This window comes from Eleutherodactylus coqui, chromosome 2, assembly GCF_035609145.1.
Source record: "Eleutherodactylus coqui strain aEleCoq1 chromosome 2, aEleCoq1.hap1, whole genome shotgun sequence".
NCBI lineage: Eukaryota > Metazoa > Chordata > Amphibia > Anura > Eleutherodactylidae > Eleutherodactylus > Eleutherodactylus coqui.
Genome location: NC_089838.1, coordinates 149,553,262 through 149,565,693, shown reverse-complemented (window position 1 = coordinate 149,565,693; position 12,432 = coordinate 149,553,262). Strand labels below are relative to the sequence as shown.

The following is a 12,432-nucleotide window of genomic DNA, read 5'->3' as shown; positions in this document are numbered from 1 at the left end:
TACAAAGTGCATTAATATGGCCATACAGAAGTATATAACCCCACTTTGTTTCGCGGGACAACCCCTTTAACTATGTGTGGAAAAAATAGGGCAAGGCCCATCTTTCCGCTGTATTTTTCACCCTGTGGCGCTAAGTTTGAATGGCTGGAGAAAAAAAAAATGTTCATTCCCAACTACGCTCCCTACCGGCGAGCGTAGCTGCACGTACGGCGGTGTGAAGCCGCCTTAAATAGCCTTTTGATCCATGGAAGGACATGTGACCTGGCCCTGCGTGCGGATACAGTACAGCAGTACGCTCAGACGCGCGCTATTCTACCTCTACCAACCTCGTTCATGAGCAAATACCTTGCGCTGCGGTTAGCGTAGTTGCGCATACGATTGTCTGAATAAGCCCTGAGAGTGATACGTGAAATCTCCCCCCAGCAGGTCCCACACACACCGCCTACAACTAGTAACTAGTGCCCAGGACTACACGTGAGGTGAGCGGCGCGCACACAGCGGCGCTTCCCGCGCTCTCCCTCAGGTGCCGGCTGTACGATGCCCGGAGCGCGCACATGTGTGGGGAGCGTGCGCGCGCACGGGGGGACGAGCCTGACTGAGGCCGCGTTCGCGTGTAGAGGAGCCGGGCGTCGGGAGCGCGCTGGAGATGCCGCTGGTCTGAGCTGAGGCTGCAGAGGCGGCGGAGGGAGCTGAGGAGGACAGAGCAGCATCTACACCCAGCAGCATCTTCTCGTCCAGGAGGCAGCAGTGCAGGTAAGATGTCTGTGGGTAGGGGCTGAGCAGCCAGCGCTGCAGCTCTCCCCCGGGACCGATGTGCTGCAAGGCAACAGATGCATTTTGCAGTAATCGCTTTAATTCTGCTAAGCTGTGAGTTATTGCTGTGGTCACGTCTGCCACCTCTCTGACGCCCACATCAGGGACCTGGAAGTTTAATGACAGCTCCTGTGCTGGCAGTGCCCGCGGTGACCCCATAATACTCCTCATTGATGCCCTTACAAAATGCCCATAGGAAGTTGAGTAATGGACGTGCCCCGATGTCGGTGCCCGCTGTGCACATTAATTCTCTCTGATCGATGCCTGCCCTGATGAGAGATTTCCTGAGGGGGTATTGACTGGCATTAGGGACGGTCTGCTGGCAGCAGCTCCTCAATATGCATTCAATACTGTCTGCCATCCGGCCTGTCTGCTAGGCATTACACTTACCCATGCCCAGACCGTGCCAGGCACCCCGTACCAGCTGCTTTCCCCACATTTTCCAATAAATATTAACTGACCAATGAGAACCCAGATGCGAGTGGCAGCTCGGTGATGAATTATTGCCCCGGGCTGCCATGTAGTGTGTGGGCATCAGGGGTAGATTCTGACGGGCACCTGCTGGGGAAAGTAATGCCATCCAAGGAATCACTAAAGTGCAGATGTAGCAGAGCCGAGGCGGTCACTCGTCCTCTGTGGTTGTACAGAAGACGGATGTATTATATTGAAGGGTGAGTTGGATTTTTTTAGACCTTTCCAGCTTTTAGAACCAAGCCTGCGGCCCTGCTCAAACGGGCGTCTCCGATTTTTGGTAGTGAAAAACGGACCGACCTGAATGCATGCGTACGCCCATGTGACATCCGTATGCCCGGTATTTATATCCGTGTCTTACATTTTTTTCTTGTGCGCAAAAGAAAATGGAAGAAGGCCCAATTTTTTTTTGGAAATTACTTAGCAATGTTTAGCAAAAAACAGAGGGCACGTGGATGTCCTCCGTGCACCCGTCATTTTTCAAATTTTTGCACACCCATTGATTGGGTAACCGAGAAGTTGGACCAGAATGGGATAATCTGCATTTTTGTTACAGTCTATGAAAAAAAAGCACGCCATTATACGCCAATTAATATAATGGGTCAGTGTGCTATCGGTTGCAAAAGCGGACAGCACACATGATATGAAAATCGCTTGCGTGAATAAACTCCTATGCGTTTGTACAACTTATACTGCTATTTTAGGACTCGGCTGCTGCGCTTCTTATGTACTGAGGACTATATGGTTACATTCAGGACCGCTGCTTGTTTCCTGGAGCTCCAAAAAAGGCTCCCTTTTAAGTTATGACGGACAAAATATGGAGCCACAAAGACTTCGCCATAAAGATTGCTGCCGCTGCTTACAAATATCAGTATTGCTGCTTATTACTGTTTGCCCTTTAGTTTATGGCTTTTTAAAGGGTGTCACTTACTGCCCGAGGGATGCCAAGGCCTGGCTGGTAATGGCGCTGTGTATGTTAATGAATAGAGGACTATATACTACTCCATACACATCAAGGGCAGGAGGCAGGAGGTCTCCATACTCCTATATGAAGTCAAGTGTTGATTTCCTTGTCAGTTGATCTACCTGCTGACAATACCTCCAGGATCTGATGCCCGCTGTACCTCTGGGGCAGCCTGGCATTTGTCACTGCAAAGAAATAGGGTAGCACTTTTTATAAATATGTTGAATTACATGTAACAAAAATCACTTAAAGGGGTTGTCAGTTCCCCATATACTCTAATATAAGAAATAGTCATATATTCACCTCTCCCCGCTGTGTCCTGCTCCGCTTTCACTCCTTTGTTTACAGGCTGTAGCCCCGCCCAGTTTATGGGACGTCACAGCTGCTGCAGCCAATGACAGCTCAGTGATCAAGCGCTGTGATTGGCTGCAACGTCTGTAACGTCTCGTAAACAGACTGGGGCAGGCTGTAAATGTGACATCACCGGGGAGACCTAAAGTGGTAGTGCGGGCGCAGTAGGGAGAGGTGAGTATAGGCTTATTTGTTATGTTAGTGCATGGAGAACAGGGTTTGACAGAGAAAATACAACTCAAACAACTTCTTTAAATGAAAGCAAGTATTGAGGTAAAGCCTTCAAAAGTGAGCAGTGAGATGATACATGTGACAGCGACAGCTAATCACACCCCTTTCTAACGACACATGACATCTGTAAATTAGCATAAATTCATATATAAATATGGCGCGTATTGCAATTGACAGTTCCTCGGGGGAACTTGTATTATCCATGTTATGGAGCGTGGTACATGTGCACCTGTATATTTTACCTCTCTCTATTAATGAACCATTTTGTGGATAGACCAGCAAACGTTGATAGGCTGGGGTCCGCCACTTGGGACCAGCGCTGATCAGCTGTTTGGGCATCCAAATACCACATTATATGGAGCAGAAGCAAACAGCTCTGACCCCAGTGTAGTGGTCGGTGCTGGTAATTGCACATTACTGTAAAAGAAGTCTATGCATGAAATACACATGGAATTGCCTCTTGGCCTTGAGAAGGCCGCCAATGGTGGCGATACATGTTGGGCCATGGATATCTTGATGTAACCTCTTTGCTTCTTATTTATTATTGTATCTATTGAACTCTGCACTATTTTTGCCTCAGATTGTGAGAAATAGCCATAAACAGGGCTTAAACAGACAAACGTGATTTCGTCAGGTTTTGCGGATGTGGTAGCGCAAAATGTAAGCGGTAAGAAAAAATAATTTAGTATTGTTCATGTGCAAATGTGCTCCATAGCGGGGATTGTTTTTGCATATGCGCTCATCTGTTTAAGCCCTCATGCTGATTTACCTTTCTAGGCTTTGTATGTATACTGGTACAGTACTTGTGTAATACATGGGGATTGGACCTGTTCACACCACTAGTACTGAGGGCAAGGTATGATGATTTCAGTATCTGATATTTACAGTGCTGTTTGTATCTCTATTAGTAAAGATATTCTGTAATCTGGTGTATATGGCCTTGTTCCTTAACATGTTCCCAATTATTGGAACTTTTGAAGTGTTTTTAGATTGTTTGTAGTGTGTTTCAATAAACTTTGGTAATATTTATTTAATCTTGTTTATTATTATTATAGTGATATGTTTACTTCATGCATACACTTTTTCTACAGTAACGTCTTCTGTATGCATGTTAACCATTGAGCATCTAGTACACTTTATTTGGCTTCGGTGCCTACTATAGCTTACGGTATGTATCTGCTGGTAATTGCAGGCGCACATATTATAATCACTGAGAGCTCCACCTGCAATTACCAGGGCCAGCCACTACACAGGGGTCAGAGCTATCTGCTTCCATTCCTTACACCATGTTTTGGTGCTGACAACAGGCCCCCTAAAACAGCTCATCAGTCAGAGTCCTGAGTGGTGGACCCCAGTCGATCAACCATTGATGACTTATCTATAGAAATTGCCCCCAAAACCCCTGTAAAATAAGACATTTCTAATACGGTTGACTTTTCATAGCATAAACAATTGATATAGTTTCATTCATTCTATATAGAATCATACTGTTTTTCTTTTCTACAGCTGAGTTTGTCAGATGTGTTATAACTGGATTTTGTAACTGGCACAACTTTTAATATCATCAGCGTCTATTCAGATGCTGATGACGGCGACCTCACTATATTATATCCAAATGCTCTAATAGGGCATAGGAAGAGGGGTGCTGCCAGCGGGATGAAGAAGGGCGATGACTGCAGCTTCCGGCCCTGAGTACCTCCTCACTGCGGGAGACATGTCCTCCTCACAGGGCTCCTCACAGTAGAAAGGTCAGGATGCTGCGGACTTGTGAAGGCATGTGTCCGGCCAGCTAATCAGCAGCTGTGGGCATACCTTGTAAAGTCACCCCGGCCAACCCATGTCTCCACCCATATTCCCGGTGGAGACATGGTATACTAATAACCTGGGGTTTTCCATTATATTTTTATTGTTGAGCTTACTTGATCTTAGTAATTCATTGCTAGTTGCAGCAATGACCGTTTGTCCATCTCGAATCTTCTCACAGACACACCCGTCAGCATTCAGATGCGTGTTGCCAGCAAGTACTGAGGAAGAGATCTGCTGACCTCGAAACGCGTATATATATATGCTGGTTTTATAAATAAACAGAGAAGCTTGGCAAATCTCGATCTCATGTAATTATAAACATCTAAAGGTCACGCCTTATACCCCCCAACATTTTCTAACCATTTTGGTATTTGTTATCTAAATGTCTATCTAGTCGGGTATGACAGTATATGGGGTCAACTGCACCTACTGTATATACAGATTTTTCCCTTTAATTCAAAAACTTACGTCTATCATTGGGTAACTCTCAATGATTTCTATGGTAGTTGTGGAAACAGCCTAGCAAATCTTGCTTGGCTGTTTCTAGAATCCTGGCCACCCCTGGCCACCTCACCTCGTAAAGTAAAGTCAGTGGTGGTGGCCACAACTAGAGATACTGTAGATGTGTGTCACACCTGTCTGACTTCTATTGCATACCCTGTGGCTATGCTATAAAATTCTGAGATGTGAATACCCCTTTAAAGCATACCAGTTGTATCAGATGACTTTTTTCAAATGTTATTTCAGAATAAGCTGCCATGTTGTGGACATGAGGAATAATAATATTTCTAGCCATTATGACTTGAATGTAGCATTTTTTGCCAGTTTTCCCCTATGCAGACTGTATCTCTTTATTCTCAGTTTTCCCTGAGCTGGTAGATGGAGACTGGCTGCTATGTCTCTCATACACAGCACACAGAAAGTAGAAGGAAATGCAAAGAATGCATTACAGTATAGAAAAGTAGTGATCAATATAGATGTGATTCCATTAACATAGTAAAACACTGTAAAGGCCCATTTAGATGGGCCAAATGTCGGGCAAATGATACCCAACACTCGTCCCCGCATACACTTGCTCCAGTGCTGTTGCACGGGAGCTAGTATCGCTGGCTCGCTCACAGAGTGGCCTGCCGGGGGGTGGGGAGGCTGCAGGAGATTTCTCTCCTCACGCTTCCCCACCCCTCTCCATTGACTTAACATAGCGGCCGTTCAATACTGAATGGCTACTATTTACACTCTGCTTGAGATAACACCATCATTCACATTGACTGTAATGAAGAAAGATCACTGTGTTAACATGATAACAAATAAAGTTATATTAAAATGAAGCTTACCATTGTTTTTCTGGTGAAAATTCTGTCCCTGGGACCCTTCTGCGGTGTCCCAATGTGGCCACAGTGTCAATTCTGTACATCAGTAGTCACAATGCATGCTGATTTTGCTTTGGCCAGAGCTGCTCATGTGAACAGTGGTGGCCAATCAGAGCAAAGTGTAATATCATAGACTACTGATGTGCTCATTTGGGAATCGGGTAGTCTAAGAAGTGACGTGGTCATCTTGGAACACCGCAGAGGGACTTCATGAACAGGTGGATCCATGATAGAGTGAGGAGAAAAAAGGACACCAGCTAATATAACTTTGTCCTTTTAGTCCCTTAATCGATTTTTGTCCCATAACTGGAGGGTCGCTTTAAATCCTCAACTTTTGCAAGCTATTTACTATCAGTAGGATGAAAAAATTCTTCCAGAGTTTGAAAAAAACAGTGAGGTCCTAATAGTTCTCATAGCTGAGAGGTGGATACAATTGTATCCATTCTATGCAATATGTCTGAGCCCAATACATCAGCAGCAGCACAGATCTCTCCCCCGTTGTGAAAGTTTTCTAAAAATGTATCAGTGTACTGAAAATGTATCAGCCTGAAGCCCAGGCTACTTATCTCACAGAGGATTGCCTAGGCTACATACAATTGTATCTTCTTCTCACTTGTGAAAAGTATTAGGCTGGGAAGGATTTATAGTCTCTGGATGTAACCATTCACTGCCAGCGAGCAAAGATAAGCTATGTGATAGTAATGGTACATGGTGCTACTGTCGGGATGATTATTAAAGGGGTTGTCTAGTTACTCTTTAAACATGTAATGACAGGTGCAGCTGTGAAAATACAAATATAGCATTAACCGTCTTCGGCCTCGGCGATTCAGTGCTGCAGCCCGAATGTTGGCCCCGGTCCCTGTTGACAGTGGAAGTCAGGTGACCACTGACTGCCTGTCAATCAGAGGCTGCAGCATCACTGCCTGTTCTCCTGGCATCAGCGCTCACATCCCGGGCACCATGATGCCAGGAGTTCTGCATGGTGATGCTGCAGCCTCTGATTGACAGGCAGTGGTCAACTAACGTCTGCTGTCAACAGAAACCGGGCCGAGGATGGGTGACTACTGTTGTATTTGTTATTTTCTCACAGCCATTAAACTTTTAAAAAGTAACCAGACAACCCTTTTAAGAGAGCAAAGAGAAGTTGAACTGTTTGCTGGAAGAGACAGTCTGAGGCTGTGTCACAAGTGTATTGGAGGCAGTCTGATGAAGACATCTTATATTGACTACTGTAAATGTACTGTGTCAGGTATGCATCTGCATAATGAGATCTGTTACCAGTCAGACCTCTCTTAGTGGTGAGGAGACTGACAGCACAGTCTGTAGCAAAGGGTATTTGGTGTTTATTGTCTTAATGGAAAATTATATTTGGATCAGTTGAGGCATCATTTCAATGAATTCCACTATCTAGTCTTGCATTAACCATCTCAAGTGCATGTCAGAATGCCCGGCTGTTGACTGACAATCACTCCACTCACATGCTTAAGAGCTTGGCATTGGTGTACCGTATATTTTCTGGTAGATGGAAGGCAGGTTGTTAACAATTAGAGATGAGCGAATGTACTCGGTAAGGGCGATTTCGCAATCGAGCACCGCGATTTTCGAGTACTTCACTACTCGGGTGAAAAGTACTCGGGTGCGCCGGGGGTGAGCGGGGGGTTGCAGAGGGGAGTGGGAGAGAGAGAGGGCTCCCCCCTGTTCCCCGCTGCTACCCCCCGCTCCGCCGCGCCCCCCCCCCCGCCCCCCGGCGCACCCGAGGACTTTTCACCCGAGTAGTGAAGTACTCAAAAATCGCGGTGCTCGATTGCGAAATCGCCCTTACCGAGTACGTTCGCTCATCTCTATTAACAATCTTTCTGGAGCTTCCCTATACATTTCACATAATACTCCACCTGACACATAAATGAAGTAATCTTACACAACCCTCCTGGGGCTCTACCTGTTCTAGGTTAGGGATTGTATTAACTGGGAACAGAATACAGGTAAGCTTACTGCTGTGTCACCATGGAAGCAGATATGGTATAGATGGCTGCAAGAAGAGACACAGCCAATAGGTTCTTGTATGCTGAACCTGCAGAAATACTGGTACAATGTTCAAGCTCTTTGTCAAGCAATGATTCAAGATAAACTTTATACATTACGTATCAGTTAGTTAATATTATTACTTTATTTCTATATAAAGTCCATCAACAGCTTGGAGATTGTACTAGTATTCTTCAGAAACAGTTCAATGATAATGGAAAAGAGCGGTGTGGTAGTGGATCTGATGGTTGGATATGCTGAGAAAAAAGTGACAAGATGACCTAAGAGGTTGTGGACCTCTTACGTTTTGGGCTCATATATCAGGGCTTCTTCAGACGAGCATATGTGCAAATAAGCTTGCCCCTACGGAGCATATTTTCACATGAACTAGTCCAAAGTCTTTTTTTATTTTCAACTGTTTAAACTTCACACTATTAAAAAAAAGCAGAAAATTCAGAAAATTAGGCCCTGCCCTATCTCTTCTTGCAATAGTGAGGACGACGCCCATGTTTTCTCACACATAGTAATATGTGAGAATCACGCTAGTGAAAACGAAACAATTGAAATCAATGGTTTTGCTTCATCATCTTTTGTGGGTGGGATTTTCACACTTGCAAAATGTGGCAAAAACATGGCCGTCTGTTTAAGCCCTCAGAAGTATGTGTGCAAGAAAGATACAATTGGAGCTGCTGCTTAGGGCTCAGTCAGACAAGCGTTTTTTTCCCCCGCACCTATGTGCGAAAAAAAAAGCACTCCACACATGTTAAAAATGTGCGGGACTGTAGTTCCATGCCCATTGAAGACATATGGAGAAGTTCGCGATCCTCTGCCACCGCTGAATTGAATTCAATGAATGGCTGAGCGCTGCCTCTGATTAGCTGAGCGCTGTGACCAATCACAAGCGGCGTTCAGTTGTCATTCAATGAATGGCTAAGCACTGCCTGTGACTGGCTGAATGCTCAGAGAATCAGACCCAGCACTTTTAAATCCCCGGACAGCAAAAAGTGCTTCATAACAGTGTTGGGGACTGAACAAGAAGACGCGTCGGAGCCCCGACAGCAGCAGAAAGTGACGTGTGTGTCTGTGTGTATATATATTATATATTTTTTTTTCACACCAGCTAGGGATGATTTTCAGGGAATGGCTTGTATTTCAAGTCCTTCCCCCCAAAATCACTGTGGGGGTTGCCTGCATCCTATTGCTTTCAATGGGGCGGCTGCAGCACCGAGCCCATTAAAAGTAATGAGAGAACATTGCGATCCTCTGCCATAGCTGTGGCAGGGGATTTTTTTGTCCCCACGGGGAGTCCCATCATCACTAAACACTATGGCAGTGCTGTCACAGCGTTCAATCATGAGGGGACTCCCTTCGGGGATATTTTAAGTGCTGCGCGCATGTCCTATCTTTTGCAGGTGAATGTTGCGCCTGTAAAAGTCGGACATGTGAACACTACATAGTGAAACAATGGTTCTTTCAGATGCGCTTTTATATGGATTTTGAGGTTAAATTGAAAATGGTGGAATTCTGCTTGCAATTCCGCATCAAAGGGCTTAAATAGACAAACATGTTTGTGGAACTGTTTGTGAGCACAAAACACGGCAAAGCCATTGATTTAGATGGATTTGTTCTCACGAGCGTGTTTCGCCCTTTCTTTCTAGCATTTTTTTTTAATCTTTCTGCTTTTTATCTTTTTGCACACATTTAAACTGTAAAAAATGAAGACTTTTGACTTGTTCATTCCCAAATAAGCTCCGTAGTGGCGAGCGTATTTGACTATGCGCTAGTCTGTTTAAGCCATAAATCTGCATTTAGTGGATTTTGGAGGGGATTTTGACAGTGTAATATTCATTAGCATCCTGTGGAATATTCCATCCCTTGTGAAGGAACCCTTTTAGACCCATGAGCTGCAGGCTATAAGTTACTTCTGTGAGACTTTATCAAGGACAACACAGAAAAGTGAAACAAAAACAAAAAGCCGCACCTCAACGTGTAACATTGAACTACAAATATTGTAAAGCGAGCTCCATATACTAGGGGCAGCCGGAGTGTTAGTGTACACTGTTGGGCACTTCTATATGATTGAGGTCTATGCTTTGAATAAACTCATGAACACATGAGGCTTTTTTCGGAAGCTGTTCCTTGAGTTTTCTGTCATTGTGCCTTACCAAAGGTATAATTCATCTTCATCTACATGTTATGACAAAGGACTACACTGTATCTGCACTTGATCTACAATTTATGACAGAGGACAGCATATTTTTTGACAAAATACATAGTTTTCAGAATTTTTCCTTATCTTCTACCTAGAATACCTAGAAGCGTATGCAGAGCATAATTCTGCCACCACCATCCTTTACAGTATATCTTATATTCTTTATATAATAACCTGCATTGTCTTTGTTCCACAAAAAAAAAGTTTGGGCCCATGACAATGGAGATAAAAAAAATCCTCCTATACACATATGGAAATCACCTAAAAAATGCATTTTTGGAAAGACGAGGTGTACCAGCTTGTATACCAATTGACAGGATTTTGAAGCTGAATGTACTAAGCCACACAGACTGGGCTGTTGTTGTAAAGCTGGTTGTTCAACACCATGCCCATGAAAAATTCCAAATGCCCTGAAGACAAAGTTTGGTTTGCTTTTCCTGTACATTCAAGTAAGGAAAAAAGCAAAAAAACAACATTATGTAACTAAAGGTGTCAAAATGTACCCCCCATCTGCATATGATGACATCAAAGAGAATGTACGGTTGTTTGCAGATATTTTCCAGGAGGTTCTTCAAACATTTTGTTGAAAGCACAGCACTTTTGAACTCGGTAAATATTTGATGAGGGTGCAGCTATCCTCCCCTGGATAACCATATACACATGCCTCTGAGCCAGCTGATGGAAATGTCATCATTGCCTGCAGATTTGATTAGTTTAGTGCACCTAGTTGACTGGAGCATTTGTACGACCTTCAATCAGTTTAGAGTTGTTTTCATCAGCAAGCTTGTAAATGATGATACAGTGTTCATGATTTCCTAGGCAGAACTATATGTACCCTCCTGCTGTGTTAAAGTGTATCTGACCTTTCAGAATAAACCATTGTGTGTACATGAGGAGTTGCTGTATTTTGGACCATTATATGACTTGTATCCTGCATTTATCATTAATGTTACCATGCAGGGCGGCGCAGGGTCCCGCGGTCAGTGCGCGCCATCCCGGCGTCGGCTCCGGCGTCCTGAAGCCCTGACGTCTGGGCTCTCCCGGCGACTTGGAGCGGCTGGTGTGCGGCGGCGTGAGCGTGTCCGCCCGTAGGGTGCCGCCCGCACTCACCCACCTTTCTTATGCAGCAGTGGGAGAGCTGGCTCCTCCCACTCTCCGCCCCTAGGGCAGAGTTTTTCGTTTATATGGCTGGCAGTGACCAGAGCTCACTGCCAGTTATTGGTTCTGTTAGCCTCTAGTCAGGTCTGTCTCAGTCTCTTTCTAGTGTGCCTTTTACTCAGTCTGTCCTGGTTCTGTCTGCTACTAGCTAGTCTGTCTGCAGCTACCCTCAGCTAGCCCTAGTTTGCCAGTCAGTTTCCTTCAGCCTGCCTGTAGCTTTGTTTGTTCTGTTGGTCTTTTCCATCTGCCTCTCTGTCGGCACTCTGTCCCCCCATCAGTTAGTTTCTCTTGTCAGTCGCCAGGTCCCTAGTCAGCGCAGGGACCGCCGTCCAGTTGTCCGCCTGGGATTAGCCAGGGCCGAGGCAAGTAGGCAGGGACAGTGGGGTGCGGGAAGTTCAGGGCACCCCACCTGGCGCTCGGGTGTCAGAGTGCCGTAACAATTAATTTTCCCCTCTGCAGGCTCCATCTCTAAATTCTCAGTTTTCCCTGAGTTGGTGAGTAGAAACTAGCTGCTGTAATGTTTCCCATATACAGCTCGCACAGAGAACAGGAGTTCCTGCTCCTCTGTCAATATCTCTGTTATACAGAGAAGCAGCATGAAGAACATTATACAGCAGTACTGAGCAGTGTAGCTGTGAACACCGCACAGCCTCAAGTAAGCTACAGCCACACCTCTGTATGAGTTTTCCTCTGTTTTCTTCTAGCAACTGTCTTCCTCCTCTCCCATCACTTAGACCTTTATGGGCAACATTAGGGCTAGTCCATTTTGACACATTCTAGGCGTTTCCTATGGGTTCCTTCAGACGAACGATTTTTGACGCAGCTAAAAAATCATGCATCAAAAGACTGAACATAGGCGCTCTATTTTAACGCTGAAATTTCTATTGTGTCAAAAGATAGGTCTTGTTCTATCTTTTGACAGAAAAATACTGGGTGCCCCAAAGACTCCTATGGGAGTCTATGCAAGCCATTTAAAAAAGAGAAGGCGAGGGAGTTCAACAGTGGCTAGCGCTGTTAAACAATGTGGGGTGCCT

General features: G+C 45.0%; 1 protein-coding gene across 1 annotated transcript in view; it reads left to right on the top strand.

The window, feature by feature from the left end:
* The first annotated feature begins 659 nt into the window (after positions 1-659).
* The window catches only part of NRCAM (neuronal cell adhesion molecule), a 208,803-nt gene continuing 197,030 nt past the window's right edge, over positions 660-12,432 (top strand). The window contains exon 1 of the mRNA XM_066591753.1: positions 660-753. The gene's annotated coding sequence lies outside the window, so the exon portion shown is untranslated. The remainder of the gene's footprint in view (positions 754-12,432) is intronic.